Raw genomic sequence first — 25501 nt, 5'->3', positions numbered from 1 at the left:
ATTCCAGACAATGGACATCAAATGCATAAACATGAAATATTCCTGACAACGGAATTTAAACGCATAAACATGAAATATTCCTGACTGCCCATTGTCAGGAATATTTCATGTTTATGAGTTTGATGCCCACTGTCACGAATATTTCATGTCTATGAATTTTATGCCCATTGTCAAGAAACAATGGGCATCAAACGCATAAACATGAAATATTCCTTACCATGGGCATCAAACGAATAATTATGAAATATTCCTGACTGTGGGCATCAAACGCATAAATATGAAATATTCCTAAGAATTTGTCATGAATAATTCATGTTTATGCGTTTGATGCCCATTGTCAGGAATATTTCCTGTTTATGCGTTTGATGCCCATTGTCAAGAAACAATGGGTATCAAGCGCATAATTATGAAATACTCCTGACTGTGGGCGTCAAATGCATAAACATGAAATATTCCTGACTGATGCCCATTGTCAGGAATATTTTATGATTATGAGCTTAATGCCCATTGTCACGAATATTTCATATTTATATCAAACGCATAAACATGAAATATTCCTGACTGTGGGCATCAAACGCATAATTATGAAATATTCCTCACCATGGGCATCACATGCATAAACATGAACTATTCCTGATGGATGCCCATTGTCACGAATATTTCATGTTTATGCGTTTGATGCCCACTGTCAGGAAATTTAATGTTTATGCGTTTGATGCCCATTGTCAGGAATATTTCATGTTTATGCATTTGATGCCCATTGTCAAGAAACAATGGGCATCAAACGCATAAACATGAAATATTCCTGACCATGGGCATCAAACGCATAATTATGAAATATTCCGGACTGATGCCCATTGTCAGGAACATTTCATGTTAATGCATTTGATGCCCACTGTCAAGAAGAAACAATGGGCATCAAAGGCATAAACATGAAATATTCCTGACAATGGACATCAAATGCATTAACATGAAATATTCCTGACAATTGGCATCAAATGCATAAACATTAAATATTCCTGACAGAATTTTACAGCTGGACATAGCAAACTTACTGACATGTATTATATATGTTTGCCATGTTCAGCTGTAAAATTCTGTCAGAGTGTCAGCCCACATTGTCCTTTGCAGGGTGAGGGTTTTCACCCTCACCCTGCAAAGGACAATGTGGGCTGACACTCTGACAGAATTTTACAGCTGAACATGGCAAACATACTGTATATAATACATGTCAGTAAGTTTGCTATGTCCAGCTGTTATCATATGAGATTGTAAACGAGCAGTGGACTCACTGCTCAACTCACCCTCCGGCGCCAGTGCCACCTCTAAAATGGATGCCCAGGCCTGCTGTTCCTCATGTCCTGTGCTCTGGCTCCTCCTCTTCACCTTCCGTGGCGCTCTGCATGGCTGGGCTTGGGCTGGGCTGGTGCACAGACTGTGACAGTGCAGGCGCGCGCACTCTGCCTTTGCCACGTCTCGCTCTTGAATGCCACCCCGCTGGCTCACCTCTAGGAACCCTCCCTGTCGCTGGCCTGTCTTTAATTGTAAAGGCGCTGTGAAGGAGCATTTCACCGCGGCGGTGCCTCTGCATTTTAATTGGGGCGGCACATGGGGAGCACAGTGTAATATTGGGGGGGCCCCTCTGCCCCCCTCCCGTGATGTCATTGACAGGCAGCTATACGACAGGAAGGATCCTTTTTCGTACCTGACCACCAAACATTATGTTCCCAAGTCTTCAGAGTGATTGTGACATCAGAATGGCCAGACATTACTCCATCATTGAACCCAAAGCAGTACTGCCTTCCTGAGACTAGGGGCTACAAACAGATGGCCAGGTGGTCCTTTTTACACTGTCGATGTGACAGACCCCGGTACTCAAGAGCAGACTTGTATAAAGTACTCGAAATTTCTACTTGAGTAAAAGTACAAGTGCTCGATCAAAAAGTGACTTGAGTAGAAGTGGAAGTGCTCACAGAAAAAGTTACTTAAGTAGAAGTACTAAAGTATTCAACATTTTTTTTACTTAAGTATTGCAAGTAGTTTTTTCAAAAAATTTGCTACTTAAGTACTAAAAGTAAAAAGTACCAGTAGTTTTGAAAAAAAATTTCTACTCAAGTACTGAAAGTAGAAGTACAAGTACTGTGTTATGTAGTTATTAAAGAAAGAAGTCAAAAGTTTGAACATCATATTGTTTTTTTATTATTTCAAATGGTTTATTCAAATGATTAATCTGTGTTTGTTAGTAGTTTCTTGGTGCACTTTAAGCGCTGTAGCACCATTTATTTGTTTGTTTCATATTTTCTTTTTATTGGAAAGATTTGGTATAGCAGCTTTTATTATACACAGCCTTTATTTTCGTATGCGCTGATTTACAAATGACATTATACACATTTTTTTGAGCTTTATGCAACCTGCCATCTACTGTTCTGGCAGTGGTAATTTTTTTAAAAGTAACGAGTAACTATGCAGCACAAAAAAAAATACTTGAGTAGAAGTATCGAAATCATCGAAAAAATGTAGTGAAGTAAAAGTAGAAGTAGGAGAAAAAAATTCTACTCTAGGAAAGTACAGATACCGCATTTCGGTACTTAAGTACAGTACTTAAGTAGTTCTACTTCGTTACTATACATCTCTGCTCAAGAGTAGTGTGTCCATCATATAAGCTTCCCTTGCCCAGTAACAGAACAATACAAGATCCCGCAGCCCACCCGATCACTAGTCGGGACACAGTGTAGGGTGGTGAGAAACATAGGACTGTTTATTGAGAACTCACAGAGAATTATTATTATTGAAACTACACAAAATCAGATAAAAGCTTGATCACATTATTGTATGCAAAGGAAACTGTATACAGGAATATAATAACCATAACTAAGGAACAACCAAAATATACTTTATGCTCATCCACACCTAGCAACTAATAGCAGACCGTGATATAATTGACATGAGCTAGCTAACTAGGCACTTAAACCAGCCTAGGTGGCCAGACCATTTGGCACCTACAAACCTGTACACAAAGTACTGTACAATACACATTACTTCAAGTATAAACACATAGACGAGAAGACAGACAGAAACAAAAGGGGATCCAATTAACTATGCTGAGAGGACACTTATGGGGCAAACTATGGGAGAGACCTACTTACCAGTATCACTGGCGACCCCAATGATTTGAGCTGATTACAATAACATCTACAGTCATTGCTGGTTTAAGGCATAGATGCCCCAAGAATGTGTATGGAACCTCCCATTCCAAAAGAACACTCCAAGGGTCCCCCAGGCACACACTTCCCAAAGAGTAGCGTTCTCGTAAAAGCCAGGGCCCATAGTCAGAATGCAAAATGCCACCCTGAAGTCCCCTCCAAAAGCCTGTCCTGGCTGGGTTTTTCACATTTCTCTCCCATCCAAAGTTGACTAAGAAGGTCACAGGTCCCCACCTGGTCTGGACATGCGTTAGTCAAGCAGAATTAACTCACATAGTTGGTCCACATGATTTCCTTTCTTGGCTACAGGGAATAGTTCTCATTAGTAGGTGCAGTACCGAGGTCATGGAATCTCTGTCCAGCTACCAGCGCTTCACCTGGGTGATCTTTACCATTCTGGGGTGCCATCTGCTGCTGGGGAGATGAGCAAGCTGCTCCACCCCCTAACCCTCATCTGGCTGCTGGGATGACATTTCTGTGGTACTATCTCCCAGGTGCACGGATCCTTGCTGGGGAGGGGAGATAGTTTTCTCCACTCTGGCTGACTGTTGGGTAGGGAGAACAGCTTCCTCCACTCCCAGGTGGCTTGGAGGGTTCGTTGAGCTCAAATTATGAAAGAGTGGTTCAGGGAGCATGGGACATAATTTTCACACATGGATTGGCCACCACAGAGTTCAGAACTTAACCCCATTGAGAATCTTTGGGATGTGCTGGAGAAGGATTTGCACAGTGGTCTGACTCTCCCATCATTATTACAAAATCTTGGTGAAAAATGAATGCAACACTGGACGGAAATAAATCTTGTGACATTGCAGAAGCTTATCGAAACAATGCCACAGTAAATGCGTGCTGTAATCAAAGCCACGAAGTGTGTGACCTTTTTTTTTATGGCAATTTTTTTTTGGCCAGGCAGTTTATATTTCCTTTAGTTACTGGAAAGCTTACACTGCTTTGGAAGACCATACTTTACAATTTATCACCTTCTTGGTCCTAGCAGTAAAAGATGTGAAAATAGTGGCCAAACCGTTGATGAAGTGTCTGTAACAATTGTCAAAGCCCAGAAAGCTCTGAAGCCCTCTCAAGGTGTTCCGCTGTGGCCACTGCAGGACAGCAGCAAGCTTTTGGGAGTCCATTTGAAAACCTTCAGGGCTTATGATATAATCCAGAAATGTTATGTGGCTCTGATGGAGGAGTGTACTATATATATGGGGGGAGGGTACAGATGTAGAATTAGCCGGTGGGGAGCAAGGTTCAGCGGGCACATATGGGGACATTAGCGGTAGGGTGTTTAGAGTTCCTAAATCCAAGGTGGGTATGGAGAAAGATCACAAGAGCAGCATAAAAACAAGCATATAGTTTGCATCCAGTCAAAATTACGAGGTTTGTATACCAATGCCAGAAGCCTGGCCAACAAGATGGGAGAGTTCGAGCTGCTGATGTATGAGGAGGACTTAGATTTTGTGAAGATTACAGAGACTTGGTTCGACAGCTCTCATGATTGGCTGGCGACCATTCAGGGCTATTCCCTTTATCGCAGAAATAGAGAAGGTAAAAAAGGGGGAGGGGTATGTCTGTATATATATATATGTATATATATATAACAGTGTACAGGTAAATATGAAGGATGATATTAATAATGGAGCTATGGATGAGGTAGAATTCCTATGATTAGAACTTCAAAGGGAAGGAACTATGAGGAAAGTAATATTGGGCGTATGCTATAGGCCCCCCAACCAGAGGGAGGAGGGGGAGGCGGACCTCTTTTCACAGATTGGCGTGGCAGCAAGGATGGAAAATGTCATTATAAAGGAGGACTTTAATTATCCAGATATAGACTGGGTAGAAGGAACCGCGCATTCATCCAAGGCTCGGCAGTTCCTAAATGTTTTGGAGGACAATTTTATAGGTCAAATGGTGAATGCACCGACAAGAAACAATGCGATACTAGACCTACTGATTACCAACAATACAGACCTGCTCACGGATATAGAAATACGGAGCAATTTAGGAAACAGTGACTATAGGTCAATACGTTTCAGTAATAATCATAGTAACAGGAAACACAAGGGTAATATAAGGACACGGGATTTCAAAAGAGTCAATTTCCCAAAACTGCGCTCTTTGCTAGAAAATTTTAAATAGGATAGAACCCTGGGAACAAAGAACACGGAGGAAAAATTGGAGTGCTTCAAGAGCATACTAAACAAAGGGATTGGTCAGTGCATTCAAAAGGGAAATACATTTAAAAGAGCAAAACTAAACCCTGGGTGGCTAAACTCCAACATAAAAATGCATATTGATACTAAAGAAAAGGCCTTCAAAAAATACAAGTCTGAGGGGGCATTCAAGCATTACAAAGAGTGTACTAAGAAATGTAAAGGCGAAATCAAGGTGGCTAAAATAGAACACGAGAGACATATAGCGGAAGAGAGTAAAAACAACCCCAAGAAATTCTTTAAGTATATAAATAGTAAGAAAGTGAGGCCAGAACACATTGGCCCTATAAAAGACGACAAAGCGAATCTGGCCACAGAGGACAGAGAGAAGGTGAAAGTGTTAAATAATTTCTTCTCTTCAGTCTTCACAAAAGAATTGGGGGGGGGGCTACACTAATCCAGCTTGTAATGCTAAATTACATAATACACCTCAGGAAGTACCCCCATGGTTAACAGAAGATCGACTTAGAACTAAACTAGAGAAACTTAACATAAATAAATCACCGGGACCGGATGGCTTGCACCCGAGGGTTCTTAAAGAGCTCAGCCAGGTGATAGCCGGACCATTATTCTTGCTCTTTAAGGATAGTCTACAGATGGGTATGGTGCCAGATGATTGGAAAAAAGCCAACGTGGTACCAGTGTTTAAAAAAGGGCCGTGATATATCCCGGGTAACTATAGGCCAGTCAGCCTAACATCAGTAGTCTGCAAGATTTTGGAGGGGATGTTAAGAGACTACATACAAGACTTTAGTAATGAGAAAAGTATTATTAGTAGTAATCAGCATGGATTCATGAAAAATCGTTCTTGCCAGACCAATCTATTAACCTTCTACGATGAAGTGAGTTGCCATCTAGACAAAAAAAGCCTGTGGATGTGGTGTATCTGGACTTTGCAAAGGCATTTGACACAGTTCCCCACAAACGCTTACTGTACAAACTAAGGTGCATAGGTATGGACCATAGGGTGAGTACCTGGATAGAGAACTGGCTCCAGGGGAGAGTCCAGAGGGTGGTGATAAATGGGGAGTACTCAGATTGGGCGGGTGTGGAAAGTGGGGTCCCCCAAGGTTCTGTCCTGGGACCAATCCTGTTTAATTTACTCATAAACAACCTAGAAGAGGGGATATCTAGCACAATCTCGGTATTTCCAGATGATACTAAACTAAGCATGCCAATATCTTCGATGCAGGATGTGGAAACCTTACAAGCAGACCTGAAGAAAATAATGGGGTGGGCAACTACATGGGCGATGAGGTTTAATGTTGAAAAATGTAAAGTAATGCACTTGGGCGTCAGAAAAACAAAATCAAGCTATTCACTAGGGGGGAACCTCTGGGTGAATCTAAGAAGGAACAGGACCTGGGAGTCCTAGTGGACAACAGGCTTGGCAGTGGCATGCAATGCCAAGCCACTGCAAGCAAAGCCAACAAAATACTGGGATGTATAAAAAAGGGGATTCACTCCAGAAATAAAGAGATTATTTTCCCACTCTACAAGACTCTGGTCTGGCCGCATCTGGAGTATTCCATCCAGTTCTGGGCACCGGTCCTCAGGAAGGATGTGCTGGAGCTGGAGAGAGTCCAGAGAAGGGCAACAAAAATAATTAGGGGAATGGAGGACATCAGCTATGAGGAAAGACTGCAAGCATTGAACTTATTCTCTCTGGAGAAGAGAAGCTTGAGGGGGGATATGATTTCAATGTACAAATACTGTACTGGTGATGACCCTAGCATAAGGAACAAACTTTTCAAAGAAAGGGAATACAATAAGACACGTGGCCACTCACTAAAACTAGAGGAAAAACAGTTTAACCTTAAAATATGTAAGGGGTTCTTTACTGTCAGAGCAGTAAGGATGTGGAATTCTCTTCCACAAGCAGTAGTATCAGCAGGAGGATCGATAGCTTTAAAAAACGATTAGATGGGCACCTTAAAAACCACAACATAAGGGGGTATACAATTTACGGTTAACATCAAACACACACACACACACACACATCATAGGTTGAACTGGATGGACTGATGTCTTTTTTCAACCTCACAAACTATGTAACTATGATGGAAACTAGATTTTTCAATCCCTGCATAGAGGTGATTCTCATGTAGCCGCTGTAGTACTTGTTTCTCATGTGGAATATGTTCCAGGTGAGTCTTGGAAAAGATTAAGAAGTCACCCAGATATATTATTACAAACTTGTTACTGAAGTCTTGGAACAGAGCCCAAAAGGCATAACTAGGTATTCATAATGTCCATTGCAAATGTTAAATGCTATCTTCCACTCACCACCTTCTCTTATATAAATCAGGTTATAGGCCCCTCGTAGGTCCAGCTTAGTGAAATTGCTGGCTCCTTTAGGATTAGGGGCAAAGGTTAGGGCAAAGGATAAGGAGACATGCCGAGGTTAGGACCGGCAACATTTTGCAGTGTCCGTGCAGCCACTTGTCCCAATAGAAATGAATAGAACGCTGACTTGGGGATGCATGCAACACCGGGGGGATGCCCATACCAAGGCTGCATGGGAATTGTAGTAAAGAGTCCTATGTGAATGGACCCTATAGAACCTTGAAAAAGTTTTCAGGTTAGAGGTTGTTGAGGAAAGCATTTGGAAGCATGAATGAGTATGACGACCCAGAAACTTTCAATTAAAAGTAAGGGTCCTTTTACACGAGCGCTCCGATTAGATCCGCCTGTCAGTTTTTTAGGCGGATCTGATCGGATGCTCCATGCATCCCTATGGGGCAGCGGATGTCAGCGGAGACATGTCCGCTGACACCCGCTGCCATCCGCATCTGATCCTGTCCGTGAAATCCAGACGGATGGAAACCCTATTTTCATCCGTCCAGGGGATCGGATGGAATCAGATGAGATTCCCCCATACACCTAGGGAATAAATCCAAAAAAATGGGCCCAGAGCACAGAAAGTCTTGCTATTTACAAGCTAAGCTGATTATAGATTTACTGCAGCCAAAGAGTCCCAGGGGTAGAAGCACCAAACAGAGTATATGCTGCAGGGCAGAGTATATGCTGCAGAAATAAAAGCCCACAGAATTCCAGGCAACTCCCATAGGTGAGCACAGCCAAACCACACATGTAAAAGGAATCAGGGTAGAGAAAGCACTACAGCAAGGAAGGAAGAATACACAATCAGGAAACTGCAGGCTAACTTGTGACAACAGTAGGGTTGAGCGGACACCTAGATGTCCGTGTTCGACGGGTTCGGCCGAACTTTAAAAAAAAGTCCGGGTCCGTGTCCCGGACTTTTACCGAACTTTTCCCGGACACCGAACCCCATTGAAGTCAATGGGGACCCGAACTTTAAGGCACTAAAATGGCTCTAAAACACCAAAGGAAAGGGCTAGAGTGCTGCAAATGGCAGCAAAACGTAATTAAGAGCATGGCAAGTGCTCTGCAAACAAATGTGGATAGGGAAATAACTTAAAACAACAAAAAAAAACAGAAAAATAAAACAATGTTCTTCTTCATCTCTGAAGGACGAGGCCCATATGGAGTAGGAGGGAGGTTGAGGTGGTGGTGGATGTGGCGGTGACATAGGCGTGCGCACAGGGTGTGCTGGGTGTGCCTGGGCACACCCTAATCACCTAGGGCACATAGCATTGCCAGTGAGGAGATGGGAAAGATCTCCCTGGGACCTGCTCTGCTCTATTTCTCCTTGCCTACAGGTACATGGCCCCGATACATTACTCTCCCTGCTGGCAAACACATGCATGTGTATTTCAACTTTGGGGTGCACACCTTAATGCAATAGGCTGCGCACACCTATGGGCGGTGTAGGTGGAAGCGGCGGTGGAGGAGGACCAGGGCCGGATTAACAGCATCATGGGCTTGGTGCTGAGGATTTTGAAGGGCCTTAGGGCCGTGCCTTGCCATGCACCCAGAGGAGGAAGGGTGCAGCCATGCATGCCTAATTCAACATGGGATGCTGTCTCTGAAGCCCATAAACACATCCATGCATCGCCAACTGTCCCTCCTTGTCCGGCCTTCACGCTGTGTGGGGAGGTTCTGAGGGTGCTGCCTGGGGAAGCGAGCATAGAAGCCAGACTTCTGTGTTTACAAGTGACAGAAGAGCGGTAACAGTGAATATGGCCAACCCGGGGCCTATATAAAAGGTAGGGGCCTGGAGCTGCAGCTCCAATAGCCCCTACATTAATCTGGCCCTGAGGAGGAGGACGAGGTAGCCAACACTGCTTCTTTTCACAAATTTTAAATGAGGGTACACCCCAAAAGAGTGAGAAAGAGCAAAAATGGAACAATGGGTGGGTAAGGTCGGTATCCATTGCTATTCTGCATAAGGTACGGAAAAGTCCCGTGGGATCCATGCCTGGTTCATTTTAATGAACGTGAGCTTGTCCACATTGTCTCTGGACAGGCGGCTGCGCTTGTCTGTTATAACGCCCCCAGCCGTGCTAAATACCCGTTCAGATAATACACTGGCTGCAGGGCACGCCAGCACCTCCAAGGCGTAAAGGGCAAGCTCAGGCCATGTGCCCAATTTGGAGACCCAGAAGTTGAAGGGGGCAGACCCCTCATTCACTACATGTAGGCGTGTGCACACATACTGCTCCACCATGTTGGTAAAATGCTGCCTCCTGCTAAGACGTTCCATCTGAGCTGCTGGTGCTGCTGTTTGTTGTGGCGTGCTGACAAAGCTTTTCCACATTTCGGCCATGCTAACCCTGCCTTCTGAGGTGCTGGCGGTGCCCTGGTTGCGTTGGCGACCTCCTCCTCCTCCTCCTCTGCCTTGTGCTTCCACTGTGGCCCCGCTGTCAGATGGGAATGCCAGCAGCATGGCGTCTACCAGCGTGCGCTTGTACTCGCGCATCTTGCGATCGCGCTCCAGTGAGTGAATTAAGGACGGTACGTTGTCCTTGTAACGGGGATCCAGCAGCGTGGCCACCCAGTAATCAGCACAAGTTAGAATGTGGGCAACTCGGCGGTCGTTGTGGAGACACTGCAGCATGTAATCGCTCATGTGTGCCAGGCTGCCCAGAGGCAACGAAAGGCTGTCCTCTGTGGGAGGTGTATGGTCCGTGTCCTCTGTATCCCCCCAGCCACGCACCAGTGATGGCCATGAGCTGGCCTGGGTGCCACCCTGCTGTGAACATGGTTCCATCTCCTCCTCCAGCTCCTCCTCCTCCTCATCCTCCTCATCCTCCAGAACTGTGCCCCTGCTGGACAATTGCGTCCCTGGCGTTTGCGTGTGCAGGAACCCACCCTCGGAGCCCCTTGCGAATGACTGCCCTGAAAGCCTTGGAAATGTTACCTCTTCATCCTCCTCCTCCTCCTCATCCTGTGCCACATCCTCTTCCATCATCGCCCGAATTGTTTTTTCAAGGAGGCATAGAAGTGGGATAGTTAAGCTGAGAACGGCGTCATTGCCACTGGCCATGTTGGTGGAGTACTCAAAACAGCGCAACAAGGCACACAGGTCTCGCATGGAGGCCCAGTTATTGGTGGTGAAGTGGTGCTGTTCCGCAGAGCGACTCACGCGTGCGTGCTGCAGCTGAAACTCCACTATGGCCTGCTGCTGCTCGCACAGTCTTTCCAGCATGTGCAAGGTGGAGTTCCACCTTGTGGGCACGTCACATATGAGGCGGTGAGCGGGAAGGCCGAAGTTACGCTGCAGCGCTGCCAGGCGAGCAGCAGCAGGGTGAGAACGCCGAAAGTGCGCACAAACGGCCCGCACTTTCTGCAGCAGCTCTGACATATCGGGGTAGTTTTTAAGGAACCTCTGCACCACCAAATTCAGCACATGCGCCAGGCAAGGGATGTGCGTCAAACCGGCTAGGCCCAGAGCTGCTATGAGATTTCGCCCGTTATCGCACACCACCAGGCCGGGCTTGAGGCTCGCTGGCAGCAACCACTCATTTGTCTGCTGTTCCATGCTCCTCCACAACTCCTGCGCGGTGTGTGGTTTGTCCCCCAAACAGGCAAGTTGTAAAACTGCCTGCTGTCGTTTACCCCTGGCCGTGCTGAAGTTGGTGGTGAAGGTGTTACGCTGTCCGGATGAGGAGGCGGTAGAGGATGAGGAAGCGGAGTAGGAGGAGTTAGGAACAGGAGGCAAACTGAAGCGCCCTGCAATCCTCGGTGGTGGAAGGACATGCGCCAAATTGCTATCCGCCTCAGGCCCATCCGCCACTGCATTTACCCAGTGTGCCGTTAGGGAGATATAACGCCCCTGACCGTGCTTACTGGTCCACGTATCCGTAGTTAGGTGGACCTTGGCACAGATGGCGTTGCGCAGTGCACACCTGATTTTTTCCCCCACTTGGTTGTGCAGGGAAGGGATGGCTTGCCTGGAAAAGTAGTGGCGGCTGGGCACGACGTACTGTGGGACAGCCACCGACATAAGGTTTTTAAAACTGTGCGTCTCCACCAGACGGAATGACAGCATTTCAAAGGCCAATAATTTTGAAATGCTGGCATTCAGGGCCAGGGATCGCGGGTGGGTAGGGGGGTACTTCCTCTTCCTCTCAAGTGTTTGGGAGATGGAAAGCTGAACGCTTCCACGGGACATTGTGGAGATGGTTGTTGGTGACCCAGGTGGTGGTGTTGCTGACAGATCGTCTGTTTGCGGGGTGGCAGGTGCCGGTATCACTACAGATGTGGCTGGAGCGGCCGAGACTGCAGCAGAAGAGGAAGCAGGATGAGCCAGAGACGTTTCTTGGTTTTGAAGGTGTGTACTCCACTGCAGCTCGTGCTTTGCACTTAGATGCCTGATCATGCAGGTTGTGCTCAGGTTGAGAAGGTTCATGCCTCGCTTCAAGCTCTGATTGCACAGGGTGCAAACCACTCGTGTCCTGTCATCAGCACATTTTCTAAAGAACTTCCACGCTAGAGAACTCCTTTGAGCTGACTTTGGTGCGCTCGTTCCCTTGCTGCGTTGGGCAGTAGCGGGCGTAGTGTCTAGGGCACGGCCGCTCCGCTTCTGCACCCTGCTCCCTCTTCTGCTGTGCTGGTGGCTCTGTGCGACCACCGCCTCTTCCTCCAAACTACTCAGTTCACCTGCATGACGTTCATTCCATGTGGGGTCGAGGACCTCATCGTCCTCCACATCATCTTCCACCCAGTCTTCACCCCTGCCCTCCTTGTCGGTCTCCACAATGCTGAACGCCGCAGCAGTTGGCACCTGCGTTTCGTCATCATCGGAGACGTGCTGCGATGATCCTTGCATGTACTCATCTTGAGAAATAAGTGGTTGGGCATCGCTGCACTCAATCTCTTCCACTTCTGGGGCAGGGCTAGGTGGATGGCCCTGGGAAACCCTGCTGACAGAGTCCTCAAAAAGAATAAGAGACTGCTGTATGGCTTGGGGCTCAGACTGCTGGCCTGATTTGCAAGGGGGTGAGGTGAAAGACGGTTGGACATTGGCTGCAGGTGCCAACTCTGACCTTTCTGCAGTAGACTGGGTGGGAGACAATGTGAAGGAACTGGAGGCACTGTCAGCAGCAAACCAATCTACTATCGCCTCAACTTGTTCTGGCCTCATCACTTCTAGGGGCGTTTGATGCCCTACCAAATACTGATGCAGGTTCTGTCGCCTACTCACACTTGAGGAAGGTGTTTCACTTGTGCGTGTAGCTGGCACAGATCGACCATGTCCTCTCCTTGCAACAGGAGCTCTACCAGCAGCACCACGACCCAGGCCACGGCCCTTATTTGACGGTCTCCTCATATTTCTGTAATTTAAGATCTTGCCCTAGAAAGGTTTTTATTGAATAGCGGAATAGAAAATATGATCCAAAAAAAGTGTATGTATATCACACGTACACAACCACACTAGGCCCCAATTACTATTGTTTGTACCCCTAAAAGGCTAGATGAGGAGTAGGGGGAGTATGGAACAGGCAGCACCCTCAAACCTTCAGAAGTATGAGATGAACCCCAACAACTTGGAAAGGTGGATCTCTCTCACACGTACCGACACAGACTATCCCGCAATTCAATTGATCCTCAAAGGTTTTTATTGAATAGCGGAATAGGAAATACGATCAAAAAAAGTGTATGTATCTCGCACGTACACAACCACACTAGGCCCCAATTACTATTGTTTGTACCCCTAAAAGGCTAGATGAGGAGTAGGGGGGGTATGGAACAGGCAGCACCCTCAAACCTTCAGAAGTATGAGATGAACCCCAACAACTTGGAAAGGTGGATCTCTCTCACACGTACCGACACAGACTATCCCGCAATTCAATTGATCCTCAAAGGTTTTTATTGAATAGCGGAATAGGAAATATGATCAAAAAAAGTGTATGTATCTCGCACGTACACAACCACACTAGGCCCCAATTACTATTGTTTGTACCCCTAAAAGGCTAGATGAGGAGTAGGGGGGGTATGGAACAGGCAGCACCCTCAAACCTTCAGAAGTATGAGATGAACCCCAACAACTTGGAAAGGTGGATCTCTCTCACACGTACCAACACAGACTATCCCCCAATTTAACTGATCCCCAAAGGTTTTTGATTAAATAGCGGAATAGAAAATATGATCCCAAAAAAGTGTATGTATATCACACGTACACAACCACACTAGGCCCCAATTACTATTGTTTGTACCCCTAAAAGGCTAGGAGTAGGGGGAGTATGGAACAGGCAGCACCCTCAAACCTTCAGAAGTATGAGATGAACCCCAACAACTTGGAAAGGTGGATCTCTCTCACACGTACCAACACAGACTATCCCCCAATTTAACTGATCCCCAAAGGTTTTTGATTAAATAGCGGAATAGAAAATATGATCCCAAAAAAGTGTATGTATATCACACGTACACAACCACACTAGGCCCCAATTACTATTGTTTGTACCCCTAAAAGGCTAGGAGTAGGGGGAGTATGGAACAGGCAGCACCCTCAAACCTTCAGAAGTATGAGATGAACCCCAACAACTTGGAAAGGTGGATCTCTCTCACACGTACCAACACAGACTATCCCCCAATTTAACTGATCCCCAAAGGTTTTTGATTAAATAGCGGAATAGAAAATATGATCCCAAAAAAGTGTATGTATATCACACGTACACAACCACACTAGGCCCCAATTACTATTGTTTGTACCCCTAAAAGGCTAGGAGTAGGGGGAGTATGGAACAGGCAGCACCCTCAAACCTTCAGAAGTATGAGATGAACCCCAACAACTTGGAAAGGTGGATCTCTCTCACACGTACCAACACAGACTATCCCCCAATTTAACTGATCCCCAAAGGTTTTTGATTAAATAGCGGAATAGAAAATATGATCCCAAAAAAGTGTATGTATATCACACGTACACAACCACACTAGGCCCCAATTACTATTGTTTGTACCCCTAAAAGGCTAGGAGTAGGGGGAGTATGGAACAGGCAGCACCCTCAAACCTTCAGAAGTATGAGATGAACCCCAACAACTTGGAAAGGTGGATCTCTCTCACACGTACCAACACAGACTATCCCCCAATTTAACTGATCCCCAAAGGTTTTTGATTAAATAGCGGAATAGAAAATATGATCCCAAAAAAGTGTATGTATATCACACGTACACAACCACACTAGGCCCCAATTACTATTGTTTGTACCCCTAAAAGGCTAGGAGTAGGGGGAGTATGGAACAGGCAGCACCCTCAAACCTTCAGAAGTATGAGATGAACCCCAACAACTTGGAAAGGTGGATCTCTCTCACACGTACCAACACAGACTATCCCCCAATTTAACTGATCCCCAAAGGTTTTTGATTAAATAGCGGAATAGAAAATATGATCCCAAAAAAGTGTATGTATATCACACGTACACAACCACACTAGGCCCCAATTACTATTGTTTGTACCCCTAAAAGGCTAGGAGTAGGGGGAGTATGGAACAGGCAGCACCCTCAAACCTTCAGAAGTATGAGATGAACCCCAACAACTTGGAAAGGTGGATCTCTCTCACACGTACCAACACAGACTATCCCCCAATTTAACTGATCCCCAAAGGTTTTTGATTAAATAGCGGAATAGAAAATATGATCCCAAAAAAGTGTATGTATATCACACGTACACAACCACACTAGGCCCCAATTACTATTGTTTGTACCCCTAAAAGGCTAGGAGTAGGGGGAGTATGGAACAGGCAGCACCCTCAAACCTTCAGAAGTATGAGATGAACCCCAACAACTTGGAAAGGTGGATCTCTCTCACACGTACCAACACAGACTATCCCCCAATTTAACTGATCCCCAAAGGTTTTTGATTAAATAGCGGAATAGAAAATATGATCCCAAAAAAGTGTATGTATATCACACGTACACAACCACACTAGGCCCCAATTACTATTGTTTGTACCCCTAAAAGGCTAGGAGTAGGGGGAGTATGGAACAGGCAGCACCCTCAAACCTTCAGAAGTATGAGATGAACCCCAACAACTTGGAAAGGTGGATCTCTCTCACACGTACCAACACAGACTATCCCCCAATTTAACTGATCCCCAAAGGTTTTTGATTAAATAGCGGAATAGAAAATATGATCCCAAAAAAGTGTATGTATATCACACGTACACAACCACACTAGGCCCCAATTACTATTGTTTGTACCCCTAAAAGGCTAGGAGTAGGGGGAGTATGGAACAGGCAGCACCCTCAAACCTTCAGAAGTATGAGATGAACCCCAACAACTTGGAAAGGTGGATCTCTCTCACACGTACCAACACAGACTATCCCCCAATTTAACTGATCCCCAAAGGTTTTTGATTAAATAGCGGAATAGAAAATATGATCCCAAAAAAGTGTATGTATATCACACGTACACAACCACACTAGGCCCCAATTACTATTGTTTGTACCCCTAAAAGGCTAGGAGTAGGGGGAGTATGGAACAGGCAGCACCCTCAAACCTTCAGAAGTATGAGATGAACCCCAACAACTTGGAAAGGTGGATCTCTCTCACACGTACCAACACAGACTATCCCCCAATTTAACTGATCCCCAAAGGTTTTTGATTAAATAGCGGAATAGAAAATATGATCCCAAAAAAGTGTATGTATATCACACGTACACAACCACACTAGGCCCCAATTACTATTGTTTGTACCCCTAAAAGGCTAGGAGTAGGGGGAGTATGGAACAGGCAGCACCCTCAAACCTTCAGAAGTATGAGATGAACCCCAACAACTTGGAAAGGTGGATCTCTCTCACACGTACCAACACAGACTATCCCCCAATTTAACTGATCCCCAAAGGTTTTTGATTAAATAGCGGAATAGAAAATATGATCCCAAAAAAGTGTATGTATATCACACGTACACAACCACACTAGGCCCCAATTACTATTGTTTGTACCCCTAAAAGGCTAGGAGTAGGGGGAGTATGGAACAGGCAGCACCCTCAAACCTTCAGAAGTATGAGATGAACCCCAACAACTTGGAAAGGTGGATCTCTCTCACACGTACCAACACAGACTATCCCCCAATTTAACTGATCCCCAAAGGTTTTTGATTAAATAGCGGAATAGAAAATATGATCCCAAAAAAGTGTATGTATATCACACGTACACAACCACACTAGGCCCCAATTACTATTGTTTGTACCCCTAAAAGGCTAGGAGTAGGGGGAGTATGGAACAGGCAGCACCCTCAAACCTTCAGAAGTATGAGATGAACCCCAACAACTTGGAAAGGTGGATCTCTCTCACACGTACCAACACAGACTATCCCCCAATTTAACTGATCCCCAAAGGTTTTTGATTAAATAGCGGAATAGAAAATATGATCCCAAAAAAGTGTATGTATATCACACGTACACAACCACACTAGGCCCCAATTACTATTGTTTGTACCCCTAAAAGGCTAGGAGTAGGGGGAGTATGGAACAGGCAGCACCCTCAAACCTTCAGAAGTATGAGATGAACCCCAACAACTTGGAAAGGTGGATCTCTCTCACACGTACCAACACAGACTATCCCCCAATTTAACTGATCCCCAAAGGTTTTTGATTAAATAGCGGAATAGAAAATATGATCCCAAAAAAGTGTATGTATATCACACGTACACAACCACACTAGGCCCCAATTACTATTGTTTGTACCCCTAAAAGGCTAGGAGTAGGGGGAGTATGGAACAGGCAGCACCCTCAAACCTTCAGAAGTATGAGATGAACCCCAACAACTTGGAAAGGTGGATCTCTCTCACACGTACCAACACAGACTATCCCCCAATTTAACTGATCCCCAAAGGTTTTTGATTAAATAGCGGAATAGAAAATATGATCCCAAAAAAGTGTATGTATATCACACGTACACAACCACACTAGGCCCCAATTACTATTGTTTGTACCCCTAAAAGGCTAGGAGTAGGGGGAGTATGGAACAGGCAGCACCCTCAAACCTTCAGAAGTATGAGATGAACCCCAACAACTTGGAAAGGTGGATCTCTCTCACACGTACCAACACAGACTATCCCCCAATTTAACTGATCCCCAAAGGTTTTTGATTAAATAGCGGAATAGAAAATATGATCCCAAAAAAGTGTATGTATATCACACGTACACAACCACACTAGGCCCCAATTACTATTGTTTGTACCCCTAAAAGGCTAGGAGTAGGGGGAGTATGGAACAGGCAGCACCCTCAAACCTTCAGAAGTATGAGATGAACCCCAACAACTTGGAAAGGTGGATCTCTCTCACACGTACCAACACAGACTATCCCCCAATTTAACTGATCCCCAAAGGTTTTTGATTAAATAGCGGAATAGAAAATATGATCCCAAAAAAGTGTATGTATATCACACGTACACAACCACACTAGGCCCCAATTACTATTGTTTGTACCCCTAAAAGGCTAGGAGTAGGGGGAGTATGGAACAGGCAGCACCCTCAAACCTTCAGAAGTATGAGATGAACCCCAACAACTTGGAAAGGTGGATCTCTCTCACACGTACCAACACAGACTATCCCCCAATTTAACTGATCCCCAAAGGTTTTTGATTAAATAGCGGAATAGAAAATATGATCCCAAAAAAGTGTATGTATATCACACGTACACAACCACACTAGGCCCCAATTACTATTGTTTGTACCCCTAAAAGGCTAGGAGTAGGGGGAGTATGGAACAGGCAGCACCCTCAAACCTTCAGAAGTATGAGATGAACCCCAACAACTTGGAAAGGTGGATCTCTCTCACACGTACCAACACAGACTATCCCCCAATTTAACTGATCCCCAAAGGTTTTTGATTAAATAGCGGAATAGAAAATATGATCCCAAAAAAGTGTATGTATATCACACGTACACAACCACACTAGGCCCCAATTACTATTGTTTGTACCCCTAAAAGGCTAGGAGTAGGGGGAGTATGGAACAGGCAGCACCCTCAAACCTTCAGAAGTATGAGATGAACCCCAACAACTTGGAAAGGTGGATCTCTCTCACACGTACCAACACAGACTATCCCCCAATTTAACTGATCCCCAAAGGTTTTTGATTATATAGCGGAATAGAAAATATGATCCCAAAAAAGTGTATGTATATCACACGTACACAACCACACTAGGCCCCAATTACTATTGTTTGTACCCCTAAAAGGCTAGGAGTAGGGGGAGTATGGAACAGGCAGCACCCTCAAACCTTCAGAAGTATGAGATGAACCCCAACAACTTGGAAAGGTGGATCTCTCTCACACGTACCAACACAGACTATCCCCCAATTTAACTGATCCCCAAAGGTTTTTGATTAAATAGCGGAATAGAAAATATGATCCCAAAAAAGTGTATGTATATCACACGTACACAACCACACTAGGCCCCAATTACTATTGTTTGTACCCCTAAAAGGCTAGGAGTAGGGGGAGTATGGAACAGGCAGCACCCTCAAACCTTCAGAAGTATGAGATGAACCCCAACAACTTGGAAAGGTGGATCTCTCTCACACGTACCAACACAGACTATCCCCCAATTTAACTGATCCCCAAAGGTTTTTGATTAAATAGCGGAATAGAAAATATGATCCCAAAAAAGTGTATGTATATCACACGTACACAACCACACTAGGCCCCAATTACTATTGTTTGTACCCCTAAAAGGCTAGGAGTAGGGGGAGTATGGAACAGGCAGCACCCTCAAACCTTCAGAAGTATGAGATGAACCCCAACAACTTGGAAAGGTGGATCTCTCTCACACGTACCAACACAGACTATCCCCCAATTTAACTGATCCCCAAAGGTTTTTGATTAAATAGCGGAATAGAAAATATGATCCCAAAAAAGTGTATGTATATCACACGTACACAACCACACTAGGCCCCAATTACTATTGTTTGTACCCCTAAAAGGCTAGGAGTAGGGGGAGTATGGAACAGGCAGCACCCTCAAACCTTCAGAAGTATGAGATGAACCCCAACAACTTGGAAAGGTGGATCTCTCTCACACGTACCAACACAGACTATCCCCCAATTTAACTGATCCCCAAAGGTTTTTGATTAAATAGCGGAATAGAAAATATGATCCCAAAAAAGTGTATGTATATCACACGTACACAACCACACTAGGCCCCAATTACTATTGTTTGTACCCCTAAAAGGCTAGGAGTAGGGGGAGTATGGAACAGGCAGCACCCTCAAACCTTCAGAAGTATGAGATGAACCCCAACAACTTGGAAAGGTGGATCTCTCTCACACGTACCAACACAGACTATCCCCCAATTTAACTGATCCCCAAAGGTTTTTGATTAAATAGCGGAATAGAAAATATGATCCCAAAAAAGTGTATGTATATCACACGTACACAACCACACTAGGCCCCAATTACTATTGTTTGTACCCCTAAAAGGCTAGGAGTAGGGGGAGTATGGAACAGGCAGCACCCTCAAACCTTCAGAAGTATGAGATGAACCCCAACAACTTGGAAAGGTGGATCTCTCTCACACGTACCAACACAGACTATCCCCCAATTTAACTGATCCCCAAAGGTTTTTGATTAAATAGCGGAATAGAAAATATGATCCCAAAAAAGTGTATGTATATCACACGTACACAACCACACTAGGCCCCAATTACTATTGTTTGTACCCCTAAAAGGCTAGGAGTAGGGGGAGTATGGAACAGGCAGCACCCTCAAACCTTCAGAAGTATGAGATGAACCCCAACAACTTGGAAAGGTGGATCTCTCTCACACGTACCAACACAGACTACCCCCCAATTTAACTGATCCCCAAAGGTTTTTGATTAAATAGCGGAATAGAAAATATGATCCCAAAAAAGTGTATGTATATCACACGTACACAACCACACTAGGCCCCAATTACTATTGTTTGTACCCCTAAAAGGCTAGGAGTAGGGGGAGTATGGAACAGGCAGCACCCTCAAACCTTCAGAAGTATGAGATGAACCCCAACAACTTGGAAAGGTGGATCTCTCTCACACGTACCAACACAGACTATCCCCCAATTTAACTGATCCCCAAAGGTTTTTGATTAAATAGCGGAATAGAAAATATGATCCCAAAAAAGTGTATGTATATCACACGTACACAACCACACTAGGCCCCAATTACTATTGTTTGTACCCCTAAAAGGCTAGGAGTAGGGGGAGTATGGAACAGGCAGCACCCTCAAACCTTCAGAAGTATGAGATGAACCCCAACAACTTGGAAAGGTGGATCTCTCTCACACGTACCAACACAGACTATCCCCCAATTTAACTGATCCCCAAAGGTTTTTGATTAAATAGCGGAATAGAAAATATGATCCCAAAAAAGTGTATGTATATCACACGTACACAACCACACTAGGCCCCAATTACTATTGTTTGTACCCCTAAAAGGCTAGATGAGGAGTAGGGGGAGTATGGAACAGGCAGCACCCTCAAACCTTCAGTATGAGATTGTGTTCACTGTACCCCACAAAGATTGAGTTCACTGCACCCCACAATGATTGTGTTCACTGCACCCCACAAAGATTGTGTTCACTGCACCTCACAAAGATTGTGTTCACTGTACCCCCCAAAGATTGTGTTCACTGCACCCCACAAAGATTCTGTTCACTGTACCCCACAAAGATTGTGTTCACTGCACCCCAAAAAGATTGTGTTCACTGCACCCCAAAAAGGATGTTGTTCACTGCACCCCAAAAAGGATGTTGTTCACTCCACCCCAAAAAGATTGTGTTCACTGCACCCCACAAAGATTGTGTTCACTGCACCCCAAAAAGATTGTGTTCACTGCACCCCAAAAATGATTTTGTTCACTGCACCCCAAAAAGGATTTTGTTCACTGCACCCCAAAAAGGATGTTGTTCACTCCACCCCAAAAAGATTGTGTTCACTGCACCCCAAAAAGATTGTGTTCACTGCACCCCACAAAGGATTTTGTTCACTGCACCCCAAAAAGATTGTGTTCACTGCACCCCAAAAAGGATGTTGTTCACTGCACCCCAAAAAGGATTTTGTTCACTGCACCCCAAAAAGATTGTGTTCACTGCACCCCACAAAGGATTTTGTTCACTGCACCCCACAAAGATTGTGTTCACTGCACACCAAAAAGGATTGTGTTCACTGCACCCCAAAAAGATTTTGTTCACTGCACCCCAAAAAGATTGTGTTCACTGCAGCCCAAAAAGATTGTGTTCACTGCAGCCCAAAAAGATTGTGTTCACTGCAGCCCAAAAAGATTGTGTTCACTGCAGCCCAAAAAGATTGTGTTCACTGCAGCTCACACACAGAAAAATGGATGTGGATCACTGACACCTGCCTATCTCCAATCCCACACCACACAGCAATATCGATTGTAGTTTGTAGAACACAGTTTCCCTAAAATTCAGCAGACTCTGTCCCTAACAGGATTGAGAAGAGATCGTAGATCAGGATTGAGTGCAGATTCACCCCACCCCCCACACAGCAATATCGATTGTAGTTTGTAGAAGACACTGACCCTATATAATTCAGCAGACTCTATCCCTAAAATGCCTACAACTCGCCCTGCCTAAACACTCCGACCTGTCCCTCAATTCTATCCGGACACAAATGGTTTTTTCCTGCCTATCTTTCCCTAATCAGCAGCCAGCACGTTGATGTGTGCTCTGTCCCTGAATCTAAGCAGCATAATGACGCCGCTGCGGCTGCCTCGAACTTATAAAGACTTGGTCACATGCTTCAGACGGCCAATCACAGCTACTGAGACATTTGCAGGCATGGCTGGGATGGCTTAAGGCACACCAGTTAAACGATTGTTGATTGGCTGTTGAAAGCCCGCCATGAAAAGAGCGCCAAAGCATGCAAAACCCGGAAATAAAACGACCGAACACGGATTTTTACCCGAACATACAGTAAAGTGTCCGTGTCCGTGTTCGGGTACAAAAAATCCAATTATTCGGTACGAACACGAATAATACAGTCCGTGTTCGCTCAACACTAGACAACAGTCCTTTATGGTGATTTGGTTTAAACCTTGGTGATCTTTACATGGATGGCGACCTCAATCTTTCTTTTCAACAAAGAATCCTGCCCCCACTGGAGAGGAAGAAGAATTGATAAAACCTCTCTCCAAGTTGTCCTGAATATATTCTTCTACAGAGTTTTTTCTGGCTGTGACACTAGATATGTCTTCCCCTTCAGGAGAGGTTCTCCAGAGATCAGGTTAATTGCACAATCAAAATAACAACGTAGAATAGAACCTCTTCATTTTTCTTGCAAAACACATCTACAAAGTCATGGTATTCCTGAGGCAAGGTTGCATGTATAGTCACAGAGGCCAATAAACTGTGAGATAGTCTTTTGGGACAAAGTATACAGTTCTGGAATGTTGGGCCACTCCCCCTAAATGGCTGTGCGAAGTTTCTTTATATTGGCAGGACCTGGAACACGTTGTCGTATATGCTGATCCAGAGCATCCCAAACATGCTCAATGGGTGACATGTCTGGTGAGTATGCAGGCCATGCAAGAACTGGGATGTTTTCAGCTTCCAAGAATTGTGTACAGATCCTTGCAACATGGGGCCATGCATTATCATGCTGCAACATGAGGTGATGGTCATGGATGAATGGCACATCAATGGCCCTCAGGATCTCGTCATGGTATCTCTGTGCATTCAAAAGGCCATCAATAAAATGCACCTGTGTTCGTTGTCCATAACATACACCTGCCTATACCATAACCCTACTGCCACCATTGGCCACTCGATCCACAACGTTGACATCAGCAAACCGCTCAATCACACGACGACATACACGCTGTCTGCCATCTGCCCTGTACAGTGAAAACCGGGATTCATCCGTGAAGAGAACACCTCTCCAAAGTGGTAGATGCCATTGAATGTGAGCATTTGCCCACTCAAGCTGTTGCAGCAGCTGTCCGGGTAGCTGGTCTCAAACGATCTTGGAGGTGAAGATGTTGGATGTGGAGGTCCTGGGCTGGTGTGGTTACACGTGGTCTGCGGTTGTGAGACCGATTGGATGTACTGAAATTCACGGGCAACAGCTCTGGTGGACATTCCCGCAGTCAGCATGCCAATTTCACGCTCCCTCAAAACTTGCAACATCTGTGGCATTGTGCTGTGTGATAAAACTGCACATTTTAGAGTGGCCTTTCATTGTGGCCAGCCTAAGCCACATCTGTGCAACAATCGTGCTGTCTAATCAGCATCTTGATATGTCACACCTGTGAGGTGGATGGATTATCTCTGCAAAGGAGAAGTGCTCACTAACACAGAATTAGCCAGATTTGTGAACAATATTTGAGAGAAATAGGCCTTTTGTGTACATAGAAAAAGTCTTAGATCTTTGAGTTCAGCTCATGAAAAATGGGGGCAAAAACAAAAGTCTTGCGTTTATAAGTTTGTTCAGTGTATGTTAGCTGGAGTTCAGCTGTAAAGCAGTTGTATATTAAAAATGTATTTTTCTGTAAAATAACAAACATGTTAAATTTACCTGATCTGTGTAATAGTATTGCACAAAGTGACCTCAAGGCTCTACTTCTGGGGTCCCCCGCCAGTGCTCTAAGCTCCCTTTCTTCTTGTTGCTTCTCTTGTCCAAGCTTGTGAGAGAGGACACAGCACTAGATTGATAAAAGACTTTTACCTTAATGCAGGGGATGATTTAAGGTAAAAAAAAGTTTTAGCTTTAGAACCACTTTCGTTTGTTGGTCAAGTCCATCTAAGGCTGTGCTGACAGGGGAATCAGCCATTGTCTTTTCCCAGAGGGGGAGAAGCTGTAGACAGTGGTTATTGCTACTGGCTATAGCAGCCGCTTGCGATAATTGGAAGCAAACTCGGCACACTGGTTGAACCCAAGCTGATCTATCAATCAACTTGGTAAATACAGACTGCCTATTAAAGGTTTGAATCTTGGCCAGAAACTGCTGAACTGGCCGAGATTCAAGCTGTGTAGGCGGCCTTAATCTGTAAGTCTAACACTCCCCTCCTACCAAACTGATAATAATGCTGTCCATAGGTGTCTCTGTTACTTCCCCTTCCAGAGTGGAGACACCCTTTATAGGAAGTATGTTACTCACCAGGTGAAAATAATAGAAAAAATTGAAAACTAATGCCCCTCCCACATGTACAGCAGAGTGATGATGTCCCCACTACTTTTACAAGGGTCTATCTTTTGAGGCCATTGAGGAATATATTTAAATGAAGGTTTTTTTGGCTAGAGTTCAGCTTTATATCTTAAGTATATCTTAAGTATAGGTTAGAAAACACAAGGTGCCATGAAGGAAAATTTCAATGGAAACATTTGAATATTTTTTGATTTTACAAAGGGTCTATGCAATACATCCATTCTGTATACAGCCAGTGCATCAAGCTGAATGGGACATTCTCTGTATTTTCACAGATCCCCATGGCATGCCATTGAAGACTACACAGACATCTGGTTAATTTCATTATAACTACACGGGCTGCATGGTTACACTTTCCAAACAGTCTCTTCTATCAGTAGAGCTGTCCTGAGCCCGAGCCAAACCGCAGCGGCCAAATAATTAATTATTGTTAATACTGCTATATGATAAGTTCTGTGGTTTATAGTGTGGTTGACTTTACTATTGACCTTTGCACTGCTAATTTAGAATCAGCATAAAAGTGATTTATGAAGGCAAGAAACACATCCATAAAAAACAGATAATACCCT

This window comes from Pelophylax lessonae (assembly GCF_965119305.1).
Source record: "Pelophylax lessonae genome assembly, chromosome: 3".
NCBI classification, from domain to species: Eukaryota; Metazoa; Chordata; class Amphibia; order Anura; family Ranidae; genus Pelophylax; species Pelophylax lessonae.
Note: the sequence above shows the minus strand (reverse complement) of the source record.